At 41.8% G+C, this 20,965-nt stretch overlaps 2 protein-coding genes across 8 annotated transcripts in view; one reads left to right on the forward strand and one right to left on the reverse strand.

The window, feature by feature from the left end:
- Positions 1-5,238, reverse strand: part of SEPTIN2 (septin 2) — a 44,769-nt gene extending 39,531 nt beyond the window's left edge. Inside the window, exon 1 of one of the 7 annotated variants that reach the window (XM_058299700.1) lies at positions 4,916-5,238. The gene's annotated coding sequence lies outside the window, so the exon portion shown is untranslated. Of the gene's footprint in view, positions 1-4,503; positions 4,692-4,915 lie in introns of those variants that run through there. The other 6 variants (XM_071216006.1, XM_004473890.4, XM_071216007.1 and 3 more) reach the window with 6 other exon arrangements.
- Positions 4,733-20,965, forward strand: part of HDLBP (high density lipoprotein binding protein) — an 88,402-nt gene continuing 72,169 nt past the window's right edge. Inside the window, exon 1 of the mRNA XM_058299689.2 lies at positions 4,733-4,956. The gene's annotated coding sequence lies outside the window, so the exon portion shown is untranslated. The remainder of the gene's footprint in view (positions 4,957-20,965) is intronic.

Consider the following 20,965-nt stretch of genomic DNA (forward strand, 5'->3'; position numbering starts at 1 on the left):
AGATACTGAGAAGGCATATAAAATTCAGCAACAGTCTAAAACACTAAATAATTAATATCAACTGGAAGAAAGTGCTTTAATGTAATTCAGGCAATTTTGAAAAACCAATGTCAAGTGCTATTCTCTAAACAATGGAATGACAAATTTATTTAAATTACAATAAGCAAGTAGGCAGGGAGGCAGAAAGCCACCCACATATTTTAAAACACTTATAATGAGCAATTTCAAATGCATACAAAGTACACTAACAAAAGTCCCACCAACCACTGTGATGGTTGGAAGTTCTTTTATCAATCTCAGAAAGAAAAAGGTGATGTTCTTGCACTAATCTATCCCTGTGGGGCCGTTGTGACTGGACTATGTCAGTGAGGGGTAAATCAGGGTGGGCCTGCCCTCTCACTGGAGTTTTATATAAATAGAGACACAGAGCGAGGACAGCGAGAAAGGAAGCCGCCATCTCGAACTCTCACCATTGAGCAAAAGGAGTCGAGGTTCAGCCACAGCTGAGCTCAAGGACAGAAACAGAGAGAGGCTCAAGGAGTCAAGGCCCAGGGAGAGACTGGCCACAGCAGAGTTGAAGCAGAAACTAGAGAAAGACCGGCAGACGTGCTGTCTTAGAGCCTGACCACAAGACGCTAGGTTCAACAGTAGCTGTCTTTGGTGAGAAAGCACCTTTGATGGTACCTTCATCTGGACATTTCACAGCCTTGTAATTGTAAACTTTAACCTCAAATAAAAGCCAACATAGGGAAGCAATTGTGGCTCACGCGACTGGGCTCCTGCCTATTACAGGGGAGGTCCCTGGTTCGGTTCCCAGTGCCTCCTAAAGAAGATAGTTGGCATGATGGGCAGGCGCAGCGAGCTGACGCAAGGAACACAAGAAGAAAAAATAATGAAAGACCTAATAAAGTAGGGAATGGAGGTAGCTCAAGCGATTAGGCACCTTCCTCCCACACTGGAGGTCCCGGATTCAGTTCCTGGCGCCTCCTAAACAAACAAGGGAAATAGACATAGCAAGTGCGAACGATGAGGGGATAGGGAGAAAAAAAATTCTTCAAAAAAAAAAAAGTCAACACATTTCTGGTGTTTTCCATCAGCAGCTCTGTGACAAACTAAGACAACCATCCATTCTCTAGCTTCAACAATTACCAACTCAAAGCTACTACTGTTTCACCTATCTCCCCACCTCCACCTCCTATACCCAGATCATTGTGAAGCAAATACTAGATATAACATTTCATAGGTAAGTAATTCAGTATGCATCTCTAAAAATAAGTAATAAAAAAGACACAATCATACAAAAAGAAAAATAATAATTCTTTAACATAATTTATATCAAATATCCAGTGTTCAGATTTTCTCATTATTTTGGTTAAAAACAGAATCCTAGAATAAGAGAATTCTGTAAGGTGACTGGATACAAGAGGTATATAAAATAAATCAAGTTTCTTCCTATACTAGGAATAAATGTCAAGGAATATAAAAAATGTGATTTACAATAGCTTGAAAAAAAACCCTGAGGAACAAATTTAGAAACAAAGAAAGCAGGTTCTACACGAATAAAATAATTTTAATCTTTCCCAAATTAGATAAATTTGATCCAATCCAACTGGAGTCCCTAATGGTGTGTCCTCACTCCCTCCCTTCCTTTCAGAACTGGATAAAATGACTCTCATGTTCCCATGGAAGAACAAATGCCTGAGGATACCAGAGTGAGTGCACCTGCCCTACCAGTCTTTAGTTGGATCTAGTTTGAACCAAGACAGCTCAGGATCATTGAACGCCTCTCGTCCCCTCTGCCTCACTCAACACTAGGGCCCTGGCCACTCATGGTCACCGTGGCAACCCAGAGTGGGCTGACTCAGTTCACCTGAGCCCGAGAGCACTGCACCTCGGCCTGCCTGTGCTCACCTGGGCCTGCTCAGCGGGCGGAGGCACCCGTGGGAGACAAGGTGGCTTTCACGCCCGTCAGTTTCCTCCCACTCAAGAGCTATCTTGAGGCACAAGTGTGGGAAAACAGAGAACACCATTATTGGAACAGGCTAGTAATTCTTTTTCTTTTTTTAAAAGATTCATTTTTTATTTATTCATTTCTCCCCACCCCCTCAGTGTTATTGTTTGCAATTACTTTGTTCTTTGTGTGCTCTTCTTCCCTTTAAGAGGCACCAAGAACTGAACCTGGGACTTCCCATGTGGGAGGGATGCACCTAATTGCTTGAGCTACCTCTGTTCCCTGCTTGGTTGGGTCTCTCATGGTGTCTCTTGTTGCTTCAGGTCACCACGCCAGCCCATCACATCAGCTCACTGTCTTGCTCATCTTCTTGAGGAGGCACCAGAAACTGAACCCGGGGCCACCCATGAAGTAGGCAGGAGCTCAATCTCTTGAGCTACACCCACATTCCAGGCTAGTAATTCTTAAAAGACATTTTAACTTTAATTTTGCCAAGTTTCGATTTCCTTCTGCAATATAACTTGGACCTACCATGATTTTCTAACAACTTTAGTTATTGTCCAACCAATGTAAAATTAAAGTTGAAAGAGGAATGGTGAACCTTTTAAGTATTCCCAGTTTTCAGGGAAAAAGCCTTGATCCAGCAACATAGACTGTCAAGCACTGTAATTAATTTAAGCCTTGGATGCGGTCCAACTGGATGCCCCAAACCTCAGAAATGAAGTAAAAGTGAACATTTTATTCTTAGAGGTTGAGCACATTCCAGATGCCAAAGGTTATTTGAAAGTTCTTTATCATTGACCCATTGTTTCCTTCTTCCACAAAGCAGCACTCTCATCCCAAATCACATATAAAAAACCACATTTTCCAAAACAAAAGAACAAGGCGGACAAAGAACAGAGGAATAAAACTGGATTCCTGGCAATATAAATCAATTTTGCTGCTAGGACTTATATTAGTGGAATACCCACAACAAGAGCTGTTATTAAGTGACATCTTGTTCCTCTCTTAGATACATTATCCCCAATCCTCAAAATAACATAGCAATGTAGGACCCTGAAGGTCCACAATCCCTTATCCCAAATCCCTGGGGCTGGATGTGTTCTGGAATTCAGATTCTTTAGATTTTAGAAAAGTAACACAGTACATGTACAATACACTACAAAACACCCTCAATGGGATCTAGGGATGTAAGGGATATAGCAGGAAGCATTGTGAGACAGGGTGGTGGGTGGTGCCAAGAAAGAATCACTGAATGGGAGCTACCAAAAACAAAAATAATGACCCTCAAATTACAAACAAGGCTGCCGTGGAACACAAAAATAAACCTCGAGGCATGACAATGATTTGCCTCAATCAAGGCATGGAGTGTATGCTTTATTAATGTGTCAAAAAATTGATTAAAAAAAAAGATTTACCTGCACACTACTATGTGCTGGTCGCTGTGATGGGCAATGAGTAAGAGCAACAAGATCAATCCATCCCTTGCTAATTAGCTAAGGCTAATGACTAGTAGACAACCATGAGCAGAAAAATAAGAGCAGGCGCAGGACCTAGTAGCTGCTCAGGCAAACACCTAATCCTGAGTGGAAGGACTGAATATAGGTAGAGGCCCAACAACAGAGCGGAAGGGCCTACATATGCAAAAGGTAGAGGCCGTTAGGTGAAGGCCAAAGGTGCGGAAAGCCACAGCCACTGTGAAAGAGAAGCGATGAGGCTTTGGGTAGGGGCAGGACCCACACGGTGGCCACGAGGCTCGAGGCTGCATCTGGTAGGGTCTGTGGGCCACATGACTTTAGGAAGGCAATGGAGCCGCAGGCTTGATCCCTCATCCTCAGCTCCATGCAAACGGTGGGTGCCCACTCTCCATCCGCTCCTTCCTGAGAGGAGCCGTGGGTCTAGTCTCAGCCTCAACACCGCAGCAGAAGTAAACTCCCCAGCGCAGGGCCCTTTCGGCCTTGTCCACTGCTTTGCCTCCCACCATTTGAACAGTTCCCACCACGGCGTGCAACCTCGAACGGCTCGACGAGCGATTCAAATTTAATGAGGGCAACAGATATCTTCTGAGGGCTTACTTTCTGCCAATAGCAGAAGCAGGGGCTCTTAATAAGGCCTGGAAATACTCAGAGGAACTCACTTGACACGACTTCCACGTTTTCAGGATAAAAGGCCACACTTAAAGGTGACAAGATGGCCACCCCGCTTAAAAGTGCCTGCTAAGACTCTGTATTTTTCCTTCGGGGCTTTCACCCAAGCTTCCCTGGCCACCGCGGCGCCCGGCACCCGACGCCCCGAGGCCTGCCCTTTAAGACGCGCAACGCGAGACCCGGGGGCCCGGGGCCCGGGGCCCGGGGCGGGCGCACAAAGGCCCGGGGTGGGAGGCCAGCGGCCGCGGAGCGACCCGGGCGCGGCCACCCCTCCCCCACGGCCGCCGAGCGACCGCCGCGGCTGCGCGCCCCCGAGGCCCGGGCGAAAGGACGCCCACCCCGAGGGGCCCGGGCGAGCGGGACCCCCGCCCCGAGGGGCCCGGGCGAGCGGGGACCGCCCCGCACCTTCTCAGGAAGGCCGGACCACAGCCCGGCACGCCGAGGCGGCGGAAGCCCGAGCGCAACACTCACCGCGGCCGCCGAGGACCAGGCGCCAACTGACCGCGCCGCGGACCCGCCTAGCGCCCGCGGCCAGCCCGCGCCCCGCCCCGCCTGGCGTGCGGGCGGCTTGCGTCACCGCGTCGCCCCGCCCCTTGCCAACGCGCTCTCCCCAGCTCGGTTCGTCCTTTCCCCTCCCCCACTACCCAGCTTCTGACTACGCAGGCGCAGATCTGCCCGGTTTTGCGCATCTGCGCAGGCGCGGCGCCCCTCCCTCGGCGGTTGGCCATATAGAGGCTGGGGGTGGGGGGGAGGTCAAGCGTAGCCTCTTCTCCTTTACCAAGATGGCGGCTTGTCCCTGTTTCGCCACAGTTCCTACCTTATGAGCTTGGTTTCTTTACGCTAGTAAGAGTGGAACAGGTAATGTGATCCTTTGCGTTGCGGGTAACTGGAGCGGGGGGGAAGGGCGTTTCTTTAGAAGGTGCCAAGTGACCACTGAGGAGGAGAGGTGGACGGGGGGAGGGTGCTAGGAGTGTGGAGCCATCTCGGGGAGGGGGGCGCCTTCGCTCTGGGCCTCTCCTCCAGAAAGATGGCGGCAGCACCGAGCTGGCAGCCCCCGCGCGGCGCCGTCCGGGGTGAGGCGAGCGTCTCCGCAGAGCTGCTCTAGCCCTGGCTGCCGTCGTCTCGATGGTACAGGGCCTCGTCCGGATTGGCTGCGCGCGCGTCTTGTGGCCCTCGTCCGCTCCACCGACCATAGAGTTGGGCGTCCGTCCCCGGGGACGCGGCTCTCTCGCGCCCGTTTTCCGCCCGGGGTTGGGCCTACCACCCGAGCGGAAGGCGGAGTGGGCGGCCCGCGGACTCTGGCCACCAGTTTCTCCTGGTGGTCATGGTCTCGAGGTGACGCCCGGGAGGGCCCACTTCCAGCGACGTGGCTTGGGAAGGGGAGGGTGCAATGCCCGGCTGAGGCCTGGCCAAAACGGTAGTGGGGCCGGCTCGGGACGTCCTTTCCACCCTCCACTCTTGAGACCTGGAGGCCCTTAAATACCACTCCACAGTAATCCTTTCTAGACTACTCCTGAGTCTCTGCTGCTGACCGGCGCGGTGTTGGGAACCCGAATTTGTTTTTGACACAGGAATATATTAGTGGTTTGTTTGTGCTCATCTCCTTTGAACACTGCCTGGGTGCTCAGGGCTGGTTGCTATATAACCTGTTCCATGCAACTTGGAAAATGTAAGCGTCAGACCGGTCCATGTAAAACCAAAGGAAAAATGGAATTGTGTTTTGTTTGTTAAACAATGTTTATGGTCAAATGAAACGTCTTGGGGGTATGTATACAGTATTAGTAACAGGATGACTTGCCTTTCCGTTTAGGCCTTTGTTATGTGTCCTCAGGTTCGTAGCCACTCTATGACTTCACTTTTGTTTGCTAGTGTATAAGGATAGTCTTTTGTCAGGTATTTTAAGTTCCTATTCAGATAGGGCAAGTCACCCTTAGGATTTTTGTCTGGGACAGGTAGTAATATGCGTGATAAGCTTAATGTTAATTTTCAGGAACAACCTGGCACACAAAACATTAGATGAAACCTAGTTCTTAGGTTTTATATTTTGATCATTTTGAACACTTTTGAGTACCACCAAACTAAACTCATTTAAGTAGGTTTAATATTAGGATACTTGGAAGCAGTGTTTTAAAGTAGTTTAGAAGGTGTTTAGTTAAGGTCTTCCATTCTTTGTACTCCCAGCTTTCTGGGTTTGAAACCCATCTTAGGCTTTGGAGAAAACTGAGCATAACTCTCAGGTCTTCAGGTCCAGCATTTGAAAGTCAATAAGGATTAAACTTTACTCTTAACTACCATTATGTGTCAAGCATTGTTGCCTTCCTTATCTGGAATCAAGTTAAAGTTACCTGAGTAAAATGTGCAGTAAGTGTAAGGAAAGCACCTCTTTGGTCAAGTCTGCCCACATTCCTAAGCGACTCAGTGCTGAGGTGGACACATGTTGCCTTTCCAGTAGCCAAGCTAACATTTAAGTGGTCTGATAAGAGAATTTTTTCTTTACTCATTAGCTTCCTCCCCTAACCCCCCTCCCCCATTTTGGTTTTGTTTTGGAGTTTTGATGATCTGAATTCAGCCTCGTGGCCTCATTTTTTTAGTTTAATTAAAAAACATTTACTGTCAACTGCTGAGTGCCAGGCATGTTCAGAGTTCTGAGGATACTAAGATGAAGTTATGAAGATGATATCGGCCTTTTTTTTTTCCTCAACAGTTTGTAATCTAGCATGGGAGATTCACTTGTTAAAAAAAGAAAAGGATTACAATTTGAAAAGTGAAATAATGGAAATATGAACAAGGTATGGACATAGTAAAGAAGAGGAAGTGATTACCAGTTGGAAAGTCTTCACAAAAAATAGCATCCTTAAACTGGGGTGTAAAGGATGAATGAGTTTTTCCAGCCACACTTGGTACAATGGGGTGTACCAGCTAGGAAGACTCACTTAATACGGGTTGAGCATTTGGTGTGCTGCTGCTTTCTGGAACAGCAGAGAACTAGTCTGAGACTGTGTTGTGAAGGTCTTCATGCTCTACTGTTGGTCCTGTCTAAGACTTTGATTTGGATAAGATTTCAAGTGATTATACTGTGTCCACTGGGGTGACTTATGATCTTTAGTAGGTCAGATAGCTTCTCCCTTAGTGCACCTCAGTTGTAATTGAATTATTTACCAAGCAGGCCTAGCAGAGAACATGATCTTTGGAGTAGTGAGCGGAACTTATATTTGCATGGCCCCTTCAGTGTGCCTGCACCCCATGGGGTAGGAGACTTAGGAAAACTTTTCTCTTTTTTCTGTTAAGTAGTAACCAATCTCCTGGGAGAAGCATGTGCACATTGAGTTCACAGTTGCTCAGTTGTGGCAGCGACAAGTCAAAGGCCCATGTTATGAAGGTTTATGAACAAGTAAAAAAGCAGCCTGAGAACCCATCCAGAATGCTGTGTCAGAATTCCTTTCCCCATAAATTATAAAAGCAAGTAAACCATTAAACATTTGGAAACCAAAAAAATATTTCATCTTATGTTTTTTAATGTAACATTTTGTGTGATCTATTTATCTTTTTAAAAAAGACTGAAAAATTTGCTAAAAAATAATTTAAAAAGTATTTCATATGTATAACATTTTAGAAATTGATTGCATAGTTATTTTAGAATAAAGCAAGGTGTTTTTTAATATTTCTAAAGTAAGAAGCGTTTCAGAAGTGTTATCTATAGTAGGCTGTTGCTTTACTAGGCATGCTGAAGTTCCTAGAATGCTGTTTGCATTCATCCAGACATGCATTCTGAAACATGTCTGGGCATCGTGTCACTGTCAGGCATCTTGTTGATGCTTGCTACAGTCCCTTTTACTTTTTATTGGCAATCATAAATTTTACAATTAAATTTTCATTTTATTACAAATCAAGGGTATTTTCATATAATTTAAAAGGTCAACTAATTTTAGAAAGTCTTGTAAGGAAAAAAGTATTGACTTTTTCCCTCTATCCTTTTTTTCTCCCCTGCAGAAGCACCTCCTTTCTACTTTTAGCTGATTCTTTTGGTTTTTACCTCCAACTCTTACAGTATATATGCCTGACTTGCTATCACTCCTCCCCCACTCTCCTTTTACACATTGTTTTTATCACTTTGCACTAAGAGTAGATGTGACTTTTCTAACTTTCTTCACCCCTCTGCCCTCAAATGTGTACACAAATGCCGACACACACACCCACATATCTTCTGGAGGCTTTCCAAAGTAGGTTTATCCCTAATTTGTATAATTAATGTTTATATGACGACTACCTAGTGTCTTTCACAGCTAGGCCAAATAGTATAATAGGAAGGCTTTTCCTCTCCTGGATAATGCTCAGTTTTCCACATTGTTATGAAGAATCTTGACTGATAGTTGTTTGTGTAGTTTTCCATATATTTGTCACTAAAATTCAACCCTGAATTTTCTGCCAGTTGTCTAATTCATCTTTAAGAAATTCAGTCCTTTTTAAAATCTAATAAGATTCAGTGTTTCATTAATATCTTCCTGAATAAATCTCTTCCAAAGCCTTTGACCTCCTCTAGCCTTGACTGTACCTGGAATCTTCCTTCACCATTGTCCTGCAAATTTTATCACTCTCTTGATTTGGATCCTCTCTTTTCTGAAACACTCATCTTTCTTGATTTTGTTATTTATGAAAAAAGATGTGTGGGAGATGAAGTTTTGAGGCTCTGTGTCTAAAAATGCTTTATTCTACCCCTTTATCTGAGTTTGGCTGTATTTGACATTTTGGTTGGACATCTATTTTGCTCCTCTTTCTTCCAGCTTCCAAAGTTGTTGTTCCATTCCAGCCCTAAGCAACAAATGTGGAAATTCCAGAGGAGTGGGAGAACTAGATCTCTTGAGTTAAAACAACATAATACTCAGAAAGTACAGTTCTCAACAAAAAAAAAATTACAAAACACACAGACACAGGAAAATATGGCCCATTAACATGAAAAAGAATTTATCAAAAAGCATCTCTGAGGAAGCTCATTCATTGAAACTGTTAGTCAAAGACTTTAAGTTAACTGTCTTAAATATGTTCAATGATTAAAGGAATCCATATACAAAGAATTGAAGGAAATTGGGAAGATGTTGTCTGAATAAATAAAGAGGTGGAAATTATAAAAGGGAACTGAACAAATTCTGGAGTTGCAAAGTACAGTAATTGAAATGTAAAGCTAATTAGATGGATTCAACAGCAGATTTGAACAGGAGAAAGAAAGGATAAGCAGACTTGAAGACAAAATGATGAAATTATCCAGTGTGAGGAGTGAAAAATATAAGTAATGAAGAAAAATTAACAGAGCCTGCGGGACCTGTGGGACATCATGATGTGTACCAACATACACATCATTGGAGTTCCAGAAGGACGAGAGAGAAAAGGGGGCAGGAAAAGTATTGAAAGAAATAATGGCCCTAAATTTCCCAATTGTGATGAAAGGCATGAATGTATATATCCAGGAAGCTCAGTGAACTCCAAATAGGGTAGACTCAATGAGATCCACACCAAGATATATTAGGGTGAAATTGTCAAATTCCAAAGAGAATATTTTCAAAGCAACAAGAGAGAACTGACTTGTCACATACAAGGGATCTCCGATAGGATTAACGGTGAATTTCTCATCAGAAACCATGGCAGCCAGAAGAAGTGGGATGGCATATTTAAAGAAATAAAGCTGTCAAAAATTGTGTTTGGTAAAACTCTTTTAAAAATGATGAAGAAATTAAGATATATTTACAGATAAATGCTGGAAAATCTCATTACCAGAAGACTTGCCCTAAAAGAAATCATCCCTCCAGGATAAAATAAAACGACACTAGGTCCCATAAGGGTCTAGTATCTAGATTATATAAAGAAATCCTACAACTCAACAACAAAGAAATAACCTAATTAAAAAATGAGCAAAAGGCACTATGGGCCACAGGAACAACTTCATGACTGAGAATATGGCTCCTTAATGAGCAATATGATGCCAGCCTGTGCTTCATTTTGGCTGAGTATCAGAAGCAAGAGGAGATGCTGCAGTGAGATCTTAGATTGTATAGTCTGGTGCCTCTTGGAAGAGTTCTGGGGAAAAGGGAAAGGCAGAGAAGCATATGTGAGGCCTGTGGCTTCCTACCTTTGATTTCCAGGAAGGAGAGCAAGGATTGAAGAGTCCTCAGATTCTTACTTTTCTTAGTTCCTGGAGAACCAGGCATTTCTGAAGTGAGTATCCTTAGATGGAAATCCTCATACAGTGGCCTCTCTGGCCTCTCTTACTACCTCCAAGCAGAGGCCAGCTGCCCCAGAATTTGCCTGCATTTCCTGAGAGACCCGGTGACCACTGATTGGCCACAACTTTTGTTTGTTCCTGCATCACCCAGGGCTGGGAAGATCTCCAAGACATTCTCACCTGTCCATCTGCCTCCACCTCTGTCTTGATAGGAATTTCAGGAAAAAAACAGCTAATCATGACATGTGACTTACTGCGAAGCAATTTCCACCATGAGGAGCAAGAGGAAACTGCAGGCAGAGAAACCACTGTGTGAGAAACAGATCAGATCCTAGCTCATTCTGTGAGAAAGACCTTGAGCTATTGTGGCCTCAGTGCAAATTCTCTGACCACCAAGATCACCACCTGATACCCATTGAGCAAGCTGCTGCTGGCCACAGGAAGAGACTCAAAAGCTACACTGAGCCTCTGGAAACATGTTAAAGATACTGAAAAGGGGTTAGAAATCCAAGTATCAAAATCATTTGAATTGAGGATACAGGTGGAAAATCAGAGGAAGGAATTGTACTCTGATTTTTGAACAACTGAAAAGTTTTTTTGGGGAAAAAAGCAGGTATAATTGTCTTGAAAAAATTCTTAGAACCTTTACACACTAAAAAAGTGAAATATCAGAAAAGCATGTACAGTCAGAACTGGACTTACAGGTATTGAAAGCATCTACACCAAGTATGAAAACCAGCAATCTTTTTTTATGACTTAAAACATGCATCAGTCCTCTTGAAGAGTATTTTGACCTACAGAAAATGATCAGCATATTGAAGGTAAATTTTCCTCTAGATACTGAAACTGCTCACCCCAAACTCATTACCTCAGAAGACAGAAAAAGTATGACAATAGGAAAGATGAATCCAAACTTGCCTTATAGTCTTGAGAACTTTATTTTTTGTTCCACCTGTCCTGAGTTCTGAGGATTTCTGTATAGTAGGTAGAAGTAAGAGGCAAGGGGGAATGGGCCCTAGGTGTCTGTAAAGACTCTTTCCCTAGAAATGCTATTACATCGCCATCCCCAAAAGATGAATGCTAGCAAATCTTGCTCTGGTCTTATACCCATGTTACTATGGACACAATAAAATCCATGTAGATAGGCATTTTTCTGGACTATGAGTTGGAGAGGCTTCATTTTATAATTTGAATAATAGGTCTCTCATTTATATTTGCACTGACACATATAGAGAAAAACTTAGCCCTTATTTCTCTATTGGATCAACTTCAGATTTTGTTATAGTCCATATAGTAACCACTGAATGAAGAAATATTTGGAAGACTTGTATATAGATTTTTTCTTCCTGTCATTCATTTATGATACCAAGAATATTGCATATTTACTAATTGCTGGTATGATATGATCCAAGTAATGTGTTTTGTGATTTGTGAGTCATGGGAAGTTGCAGAGATGGTATATTGTGGTTTTAAAAAAAACAAAAACACTAGGAGACAGTTATTTTCTGTCCCTCTTTTTCTGTACCTATCTGTAACATCATTGATCATGCCTATTGTACAAGAACATTGAAAGAAATTACTATCAGGTGGTTTTGTGATTCCAAAATAAAATTCTTCCGAATAAAAAAAAAGACTTTTGTAGACTTATTTTCCAAAGAAGATAAACAGCCAAAAAGCACATGAAAAAATGCTCAACATTATTAGCCATTAAGGAAATGCAAATCATACCCACTAAAATGACTCTTAACAAAAAAAAAAAACAAAAAAAAAACCAAAAATTACAAGTATTTGAAAGGATATGGAGAAATAGGAACATTCAGTTCATTTTTGGTGGGAATGTAAAATGGTGCAGCTGCTCTGGAAGACAGTTTGACAGTTCCTCAGAAAATTGAGTATACAACCACCATATGACCTGGCAATCCCACTTATATGTACATACCCAAAAGATTTGAAAGCAGGGTGTAGAATAGATGTATGCACACCAGTGTTCATAGTGCCATCATTCACACTTGCAGAAGATGGGAGCAACTCAGGTGTCCAGGAGAATGGATAAATAAAACGTGGTATATACAAACAAGGGACTATTACTCAGCCATAAAAAGGAACAAAGTTCTGATTCATGTGACAACATGGATGAACCTTAAAGACATGTTGAGTGAATAAGCCAGAAACAAAAGAACCAATATTGTGTGGTTTCTCTTAGATGAAATACTTAGAATAAGGACATTCATAGAGACAAAGTATTATAGTGGTTACCAGGGTGGGGGTGGGGTGGGGGCATGGGAAGTTATACTGCTAAATGAATATGGGTTTTGGTTTGGGATGATGGAAACAGTCTGGAAATCGAGAGTGGTAAATGTTAAAAACAGTGTCAGCCATAGGGCCAAGTTGAGAAAGCCTGCAGCAGTACAGGTCTCCAAAAACCCGGGCCAAGGGCCTGGCAGACCCTTGTTCCCACTGGGGAGAGGTGACGCCTTCTCACTGGCAAGGTGCCAGGCCATGGCTGCACTGCCTGGACATTTGCGTCCTCATGTCAGAGAGGTCAAGGATGATAATGGCGATAGAAAGTCCTCACCCAACTTGCCGTGTGCTAGGCTCAGGTTCGGTACTTTGCATATAAGCGTACTTAATTCTCAAAGTTACAGAAAAATGCAGGTATTAGTATCAGCTTCTTTTTACTGAATTGGAGACAGGCACAACTATGTCAAGAGCTGTAATTATTTCTTCCTCACTCCAAGTTCACAAATTTAAATGTTTACCCTTGACGATTTTACCTAGTGTTTCCTTTGAGTGTTTCTAGGGCTTCTCTAAAGTTCAGAATAAAAAGAAGTGGTATTCTGTCAATATTCTTTCTAGTCTAGGATATGGACCAAACAGGCCTTTGCTGCAAGATAGATATTCTGCCTTAGAATGAACTCTAAAATTTCCTGTGTCCCATAGAATTTTTAAAGATAGCTCTCATTGGTTCAATAAAAAACATTTATTTTTCACCAAGTATATGTCCATATCTTGATTTAGGGAAAGGAAATGAATGAATAAATCACAGTCCAGTCCTAATTCCATCTAAGCATTCAGCCCTATTTCTGCAGCAAACTGGTCACTGCTCTTGGACTGTAGAGTCCAGTGCATCTGCAGCCCAGCCTCTGGGGAGGTCAGCCTCCTAGTCTAGACAGTGACCCAGCTCCAGAGCTGTCTGGCCTTCTCCCGGCTTCACCTGATAAATGTACTACATCTCATTGATTAATCCCCTTGTTCTACCATCCTCCACCCCTAACCTGGATTATGGCATAAGCCATCAGAGGGCACTGGTAATGCCTTTACTTGCCTTGGATCCCGAGGCTTAGCAGAGTAACATGGCTGTGGCTGGTGCCTGCGCATCCTTTCAGCGGGTAAGCAGGTATGACTGTGTTGATTGCCCAGAAGTTAGTATCCTGAATACTTGTCCTTCCTGACTTGGTGGTGAATTATCACTGGCTACCCAAAATCATCCACATCAGTGTGTTAGGCCCTACGGGATATGCTAGATATAGAAGTCATCCAGATTGAAGGCCAATCCTCAGTTGACGTTTCTTCTTTGTGTACTTCAACCCTGTTGAACTTGTGGCCTCAGTGAATGGCTTCCTGGAGCAGTTTTCAGTTTTCTCCAGAGATTTGAATGTACTTGGATTAACACTGTTGAAAACCCAAAGTCTTAAGTATGTCCCTCCCATGATCTCAGTGTTCAGGGCCTGCTGCTGTTAAGGTGGCCAGCTGTTATCAGGTAACACTGTCTCTGGTTGCAGCTGAGCACTACGCCCTCTTCTTGCTTGTTTTAAGGTAGACCTGATATATACCGTGACACCTTTATAGCATGATTCCTTTATCGTTGCTCCTATTTGCTCACCTTTCACAGCCCGTTTTTCGGGCAGGGGCTGGGATGGGGACCACATTTGGGAAGTATCGCCAAAGTTGATGACCTTACTCTGCCCTGTGTTACTCTCTTGCTGCAGGAGAGACCTGTCCCACTCTTCAGCTCTCTCTTGTTAACCTCTAGCCAACAGGGCATAATCTTTCTGGCCTTGGTGTCAGCAATGGAACCTCTCTGCCTTTAGACACAGCGCAGGCTAGTTTTCCTGTCACTGCTAGTGTGGCTAGCTGGCCCAAGTGCTACTTCTGGTGTCTTTCAGCCAGGTGTATTCAGGCATATTGTCATCTCTAGTACCAAACCCCCTTCAGGCACGTTCTGGGGTGTGAACTTGGTTAGGTAGCGTGTTTGGTCTGCCCAGCCCTTGGCCTCGGGTTTTTGGAGCAAAGCTAATAGGGTTTAGGATGGCACTGTGAGGGAAGAATCTCTTAGGTCTTACTGAGGGTCAGGGTACCAAGAAAGGGGTGCCTGGCCCACCTGCGCCCTGCGAAGAAGTTAGGTTCCTAAGGAAGCCTGCGCACACCTGGGCCTGTGTGGTTCCTGGGGGAGGGGCGGCAGTCTTCTCCCAGGTCCCTTGTTAGCAACTACCTACATAGCAACCATGTCTAGCCTCTTGGGAGGATTCCACCTGCAGGCCTGGGAGAGAGCTGTACACGGTGAAGAAGTTGCTACAACATACAGCCTTAGGGGAGCTGGAGAAGCTCGAAAAAAGCACCCTTATCCCGTGAGGACCATGACCCGCTGGAACAAAGAAAGGTGGGCAAGAAAAGAGGAAACAAAAATACAAGTGTAGAATTACAAGATACTCCAATTCTTCCAAGATATTCTAATTCTTCCAATTGGAAGATATTGAAAGGGGTAGTTGAGTGTTTTCTGCTGCTTTTGGAAGGGAGGTGGAGGTAAGTGGCTGGCTGAGGAGCGGTCCTGCTCCTCAAGGCTTCCTCTGTGATAGGAAGTAGACTCTGATTTCTTGCTTCTGAAGACCTGGAAACTGTTCACCCTCTCTTCAATTATTTTCCTTTAAAAATTGAGAAAGAAAAGAGGAAAATACAGCCCTAGTGCTTTTTTCTACAACCATTTGATAATTATGAGCCATATTACTTAGGTGATAACACATAGCTTGTAAACAGAAGACCCTGAAATGTGTGGGGGTGGACGTTTTTTAATTTCACATTTTTCACTTCGTGTTCTGTGTACTGAAGATATTGGACTCATGCAATGCCTGAAGGTATCTTGTAGTTAGAGCATTATAAGTGCATTTATTAGGGTGAGCTAAATCAAATATACTGCATTATCCTAATGTGTTTTACTTTGTAACAAATATATGTGTTCCTCCTATAATTTCACTCAGCATTGTATGCTTTCTAATTTTATTAACACCCGGCTCATTTGTAAGTGTCATTCAAAGGGAATACTGAGTTATATTTACTTTTTAAAAACTTTTTTCCGTAAGTAGAAAATTAGATTATTCTGTAGCATTGGCTAAACTCAATGTATGTGAGAGAGATAAAATTTGGAGAATACCGTTTTTTCTATCGAATCAAGGCTTCTGTTTTGGTACTTGCTCACGAATGGAGCTGACAGCCCCCAAGATAAAGTTCTTTGTCACCCTGTCACTTGTGTGACTGAGCCCACAGTGCTTGCAGGCTGCCTGTGCTCCTTTCCCTGCTGTACAGTGTGTGTGTGTAAAGTTCCAGCCCTTGACTGTGCTGTTTTAGAAATAAATCTTCAAGGAGGAAATGGATTGTGAAGGACTCCATCAAATCATCCCCCAGTTGACTTCTGTGGAACTTCGGTTTTCACTAGCAATTGGCCATGTGACTTTATTGAAAGTTCTTTTAGTTTTAGCCTATTTAGAAAGTCTTTGGTATGATTTAAGAGTCCTCTTTCTGTTTTAATTCCAAAATGTACTTTTGCTTCTCTAGTAGCTTTTATCATCTCCTTACCCCCAGTCCTGAAGTGGCAGAGAGATATGTGCGTGTTTCTCTTTTTTAAGCCCTTTCTGATTGATGTGGCCATTCCTTTTCTTGCCCAGCCTTGCTCTCCCCAGTTTGGGCAGTGTTCCTCATATGGCATGGGTTATTCTGTTTTGCTTCTCGCCGTGTCTTAGGACAGTCTGTGACTGGGGTTCAGCAATGCTAGTGGCCAGCCAAGATGTAGAGTCCTTGCTTTTCCCTCTGGAATGTGGTGCTTGTAAGGGGTTGTTTATCAGAGTGTGGAACTCCTCACAGAGGCGCTGAGCGGCTCAACAGGACTTCTGCCACCTGGGAGGGTTGTTTGGGAAGTACTGCTGTGTGTGTCTAGGTTGTCCTGTCAATAGCATCATGACATTTTTTGCTTTATGAATTATACAGCAGTGGTTTTGTGATAGACTTTAGTGTCATTATGGTATTTTAAAATTGAAGTAAAACTTTTTTTTACCTGTTAAATATGTGCAATTGTAATTATATATATATATATATATAAATTCAAAATTTCTCATTAACCATTTTCAAGTGTAGAATTTAGTGGAATTATATTCACAATGTTGTGCTACCATCCTCATCCCCCATTACCTAAACTTTTTCATCTCCTCAAACAGAAATTCTACACCCCTAAGCAGGAACTTCCCATTCCCCCACTCCCCAGGCTGTGATTTCCTACAATCTATCATTAGTTTCCATGAATTTGCGTATTCTAGGCATTTCATGTCAGAGAGGACATACAGTCCTCGCCTCTTGTTTCTGGCTTACTTCCTTCAGCGCGGATGCCTTCAGGGCTCATGCTGCAGCATTTCGGAACTTCATTCCTTCTGTGGCTGAGTAGTATTTTACTGTGTGTGTACTACATTTCGTTAATCCCTTCATCTGTTGAAGGACACTTAGGTTGCTTCCACCTTTGGACAGTTGTAAACAATGTTGCTATGGCCATTGGTGTACAAATATTTGTTTGACTCCTTGTCCAACAATGTACAAGGATTACAATTTGATTGGATCCTTGCCAGCACTTGTTTCAGAATTATTTTTACTTTTATTTTTTATTTTTTTGAGCTACTGAGGGCCAGGGATTGAATCTAGGACCTCAAATGTGGGAAGCTGGCAGTCAACCACTGAGCCACATTGGCTTCCCTGAGTTGGTTTTTTCATTTGTTTTGCTTGTTGTTTTTGTTTTTTTCAGGAGGTCCTGGGAATTGAACTAGGACCTCTATGTGGGAGTTGGGAGCTCAACCACTTGAGCCACTAATGAATGTAAAGTGGTATCTCATTGTGGTTTTGATTTTCATTTCTCTGATGACCAATGGTGAGCATCTTTTCATGTGCTTATTGGCTCTGTGTGTCTTTGGAGAAATGTCTATTCAAATCCTTTGCCCATTTCTTTTTAAGAGAAGTAAGTTTATTAAATAATCATTAATATTTTAAAATTGTTTTATTAAATATAGTCCACAGTATCAGCGAGGTCATACAATGTTCTTTTGTGCCGGCTTATTTCATTCAACATGATGTCTTCAGGGTTCATCTGTGTTATTGTGTGTACCAGAACATTATTGCTTTTTTACTGCTGAATAATATTCTGTTGTGTGCATATACCAAATTTTGCTTACCTATTCATCAATTGATGGACACTTGGATTGCTTCCATCTTTTGGCAATTGTGAATAATGCTGCTTTGAACTTCGGTGTGCAAATATCTGTTTACTTCCCTGCTTTCAATTATTTCAGGTATATACATGGAAGTAGAACTGCAGGGTCATATGGTAGTTCTATGTCTAACTTTCCAAGGAACCACCAAACTGCCTTCCACATTGGCTGCACCATTTTACATTCCCACCAACACTGAATGAGTATGCTTATTTTTCCACATCCTCTCCAACACTTGGAATTTTTTAGTTTTTAAATACTAGCCATTCTTGGAGTGTGGAGTGTTATCTCATTGTGACTTTGATTTGCATTTTCCTAATGGCTAACAATGTTGAGCATCTTTTTTATGTGCTTTTTGGCCATTTGTATATTTTCTTTGGAGAAATGCTTATTCAAGTCTTTTGCCCACTTTTATATTGGGTTGTTTGTCCTTTTATTGTCGAATTGTAGGATTTTTTTCATATATTCTGGATAGTAAACTCTTATTAATATGTCATTTCCAAATTTCTGCCATCAAGTAGGTTTTTTCTCTTTTGTGATAAAGTCCTTTAATACTCATGTTTTTTATTTTGTTGAGGTCCCATTTATCTATTTTTTTCTTTTGTTGCTTGTACTTTAGGTATAAAAACTTAAACCATTGCCTAATCCAAGTTCCTGAAGATGCTTCCCTATGTTTTCTTCTAGGATTTATAGTCCTGGCTCTTATATTTAGGTCTTGGATCTATTTTCAGTTGATTTTTGTATCTAGTCATGTATCCCTTCATTATTTTGCATATGGACTTTGAGTTTTCCCAACACCATTTCTTGAAGAGACTGTTATCTCCCAGTTGAGTGGACTTGACACCCTTGTCAAAAATCAGCTAGCCATAAAAGTGAGAATTGGATTCCATTGGTCCATATGTCTGCTCTTCTCCCAGTGTCATGGTGTTTTGATTACTTTGGCTTTGTAATAAGGTTTAAGATCTGGAAGTTTGAGTCCTCCAGCTTTGCTCATCTTTTTCAAAACAGCTTTGGCTATTCAGGACCTCTTACCCTTTCATATAAATTTGATGATTGGCTTTTCCATTTCTGCGAAGAAGCCTGTTGGAATTTTTTATGGGGATTGCATTGAATCTATAAATAGTTTTGTGTAGAATTGACATTTTAATATTTTAATCTTCCACACAGAATGTCGTTATGCTTATTTAGGTTTTCTTTCATTTCTTTTACAGTGCTTTGAGTTTTCTAGCACAAGTCCTTTACTTCCCTTGTCAGATTTACTCCTGGATATTTGATTCTTTTAGTTGCTATCATAAATGGAATTTTTTTTCTTGAGTTCCTGTTTAGGTTGTTCATTACTAATGTATAGAAATACTACTGAATTTTCGTTGTTGACTGTTTACTCTGCTACTTCACTAATTCGTTTCTCAGCTCTGTCGTGGATTTCTCAGGATTTTCTGTATATAGGAGGATCATGTCATCTGTAAATATGGAAAGCTTTGCTTCTACCTTTCTAGTTTGGAAGTCTTCAGTTTTTTTCTTGTCTAATTGTTCTGACTAGAACTTCTAGAATAATATTGAATAGCCATGGTGACAGTGGGCACCCTTGTTTTATTCCTGACCTTAGGGGGAAAGTTTTGTCTTTCACCATTGAGTATGATGTTAGCAGTGGGGTTTTTTCTATCTGCTGTTTATCATATTGAGGAAATTTCCTTCTATTTCTTCTATGTCTGTGTTTTTATCAAGAAGAGGTGCTGGATTTTTTCAATCACCTTTTCTAAATTGAGATGATCGTGTGTGTTTTTCTTTTTTCCCTTCTGTTAATGTATACATTAATTGATTTTCTTATATTGAACCACCTTTGCATACCTAGGATAAATCCCACTTGATCATGGTATATTAAAATGCTTTTAATGTGCTTTTGGATTTGGTTTGCTAGTATTTTGAGGATTTTTGCATCTATATTTATACAGGTTATTGGTCTGTAGTTTTCTTGTGATATCTTTATCTGACTTTGTATAAGGGTGATGTTGGCTTCAGAATGTTGCCTCTTTAATCTCTTGGAAGAGTTTGAGCAGGATTAGTGTTACTTCTTCTTGGGTTGTTGGTAAACTTCCCTGTGAAGCGTCTGGTCCTGGGCTTGTGTTCTTGGCGTGTTCATGATTACTAATTCAGTCTCTCTGCTAGTTACTGGCTTGTTGAGAATCTCTTCTTGAGTCAATATAGGTAGTGTTTCTAGAACTCTGTCCATTTAATCTAGGTTTATCTAATTTGTTGGCATACAGCTGTTCATGGTATTATTTTTATTCCTGGGGGCTGGTAGTAATATCCCCCCTTTTAATTTCTGATTTTAGTTTTGACATCCTCTCTTTTTCCTTGTCAGTCTAGCTAAAAGTTTATTGATCTTTTCAATGAATGAATTTTTGATTTTTTTGATTCTCTATATTTTTTTATTCTGTATTTCATTCATCTTTGCTCTAATTTTTGTTCCTTCTTCCCTTTGCTTGCTTTGAGTTTATGTCATTCTTTTTCCCAGATCCTCCAGTTTTGAGGTTAGGTCTCTTTTTTGAGATCTTCTTTTTTATTGTTAAGCATTTAGAGCTATGAATTTCCCTCTCAGTACTGCCTTTGCTGGATCCCATAAGTTTTAGTATGTTGAATTTCCATTTTCATTTGCCTCAAGATATTTTCTAATTTCCCTTGCAATTTTTTTGACCCATTGATTATTTAGAGTACATTGTTTATTTTCCACATAATTGTGAACTTTCCATTTCTTCCTCTGTTAGTGATTTTTGGCTTCATTCTTTTGTATTCAGAAGAGTTATGTTGTATGATTTCAGTATTTTTTAAATCACTGGGACTTGTTTTGGGATAGAACATATGGTCTATCCTGGTGAATGATCCCTACGCATTAAATGTGCTTTGCTGCTGTTGGGTAAAGTGTTCTATATTTGCCTGTTAGATCTGTGTGTTTTCAGGTATCGTTCAAGTCTTTTTTCTTAATTGACCTTCTGTCTAGCTGTTCTGTCCATTATTGAAAGTGGTGAGTTAAAGGCTCCTACTATTAATGTAGAACCATGTATATTTCCCTTCAAATCTTGCTTCAATGTGTGTATGCTTTTTAAGTTAGGTTGGTATGAAATTGAATATGATT

The sequence above is a fragment of the Dasypus novemcinctus genome, chromosome 7, assembly GCF_030445035.2.
Source record: "Dasypus novemcinctus isolate mDasNov1 chromosome 7, mDasNov1.1.hap2, whole genome shotgun sequence".
Taxonomy (NCBI): Eukaryota; Metazoa; Chordata; class Mammalia; order Cingulata; family Dasypodidae; genus Dasypus; species Dasypus novemcinctus.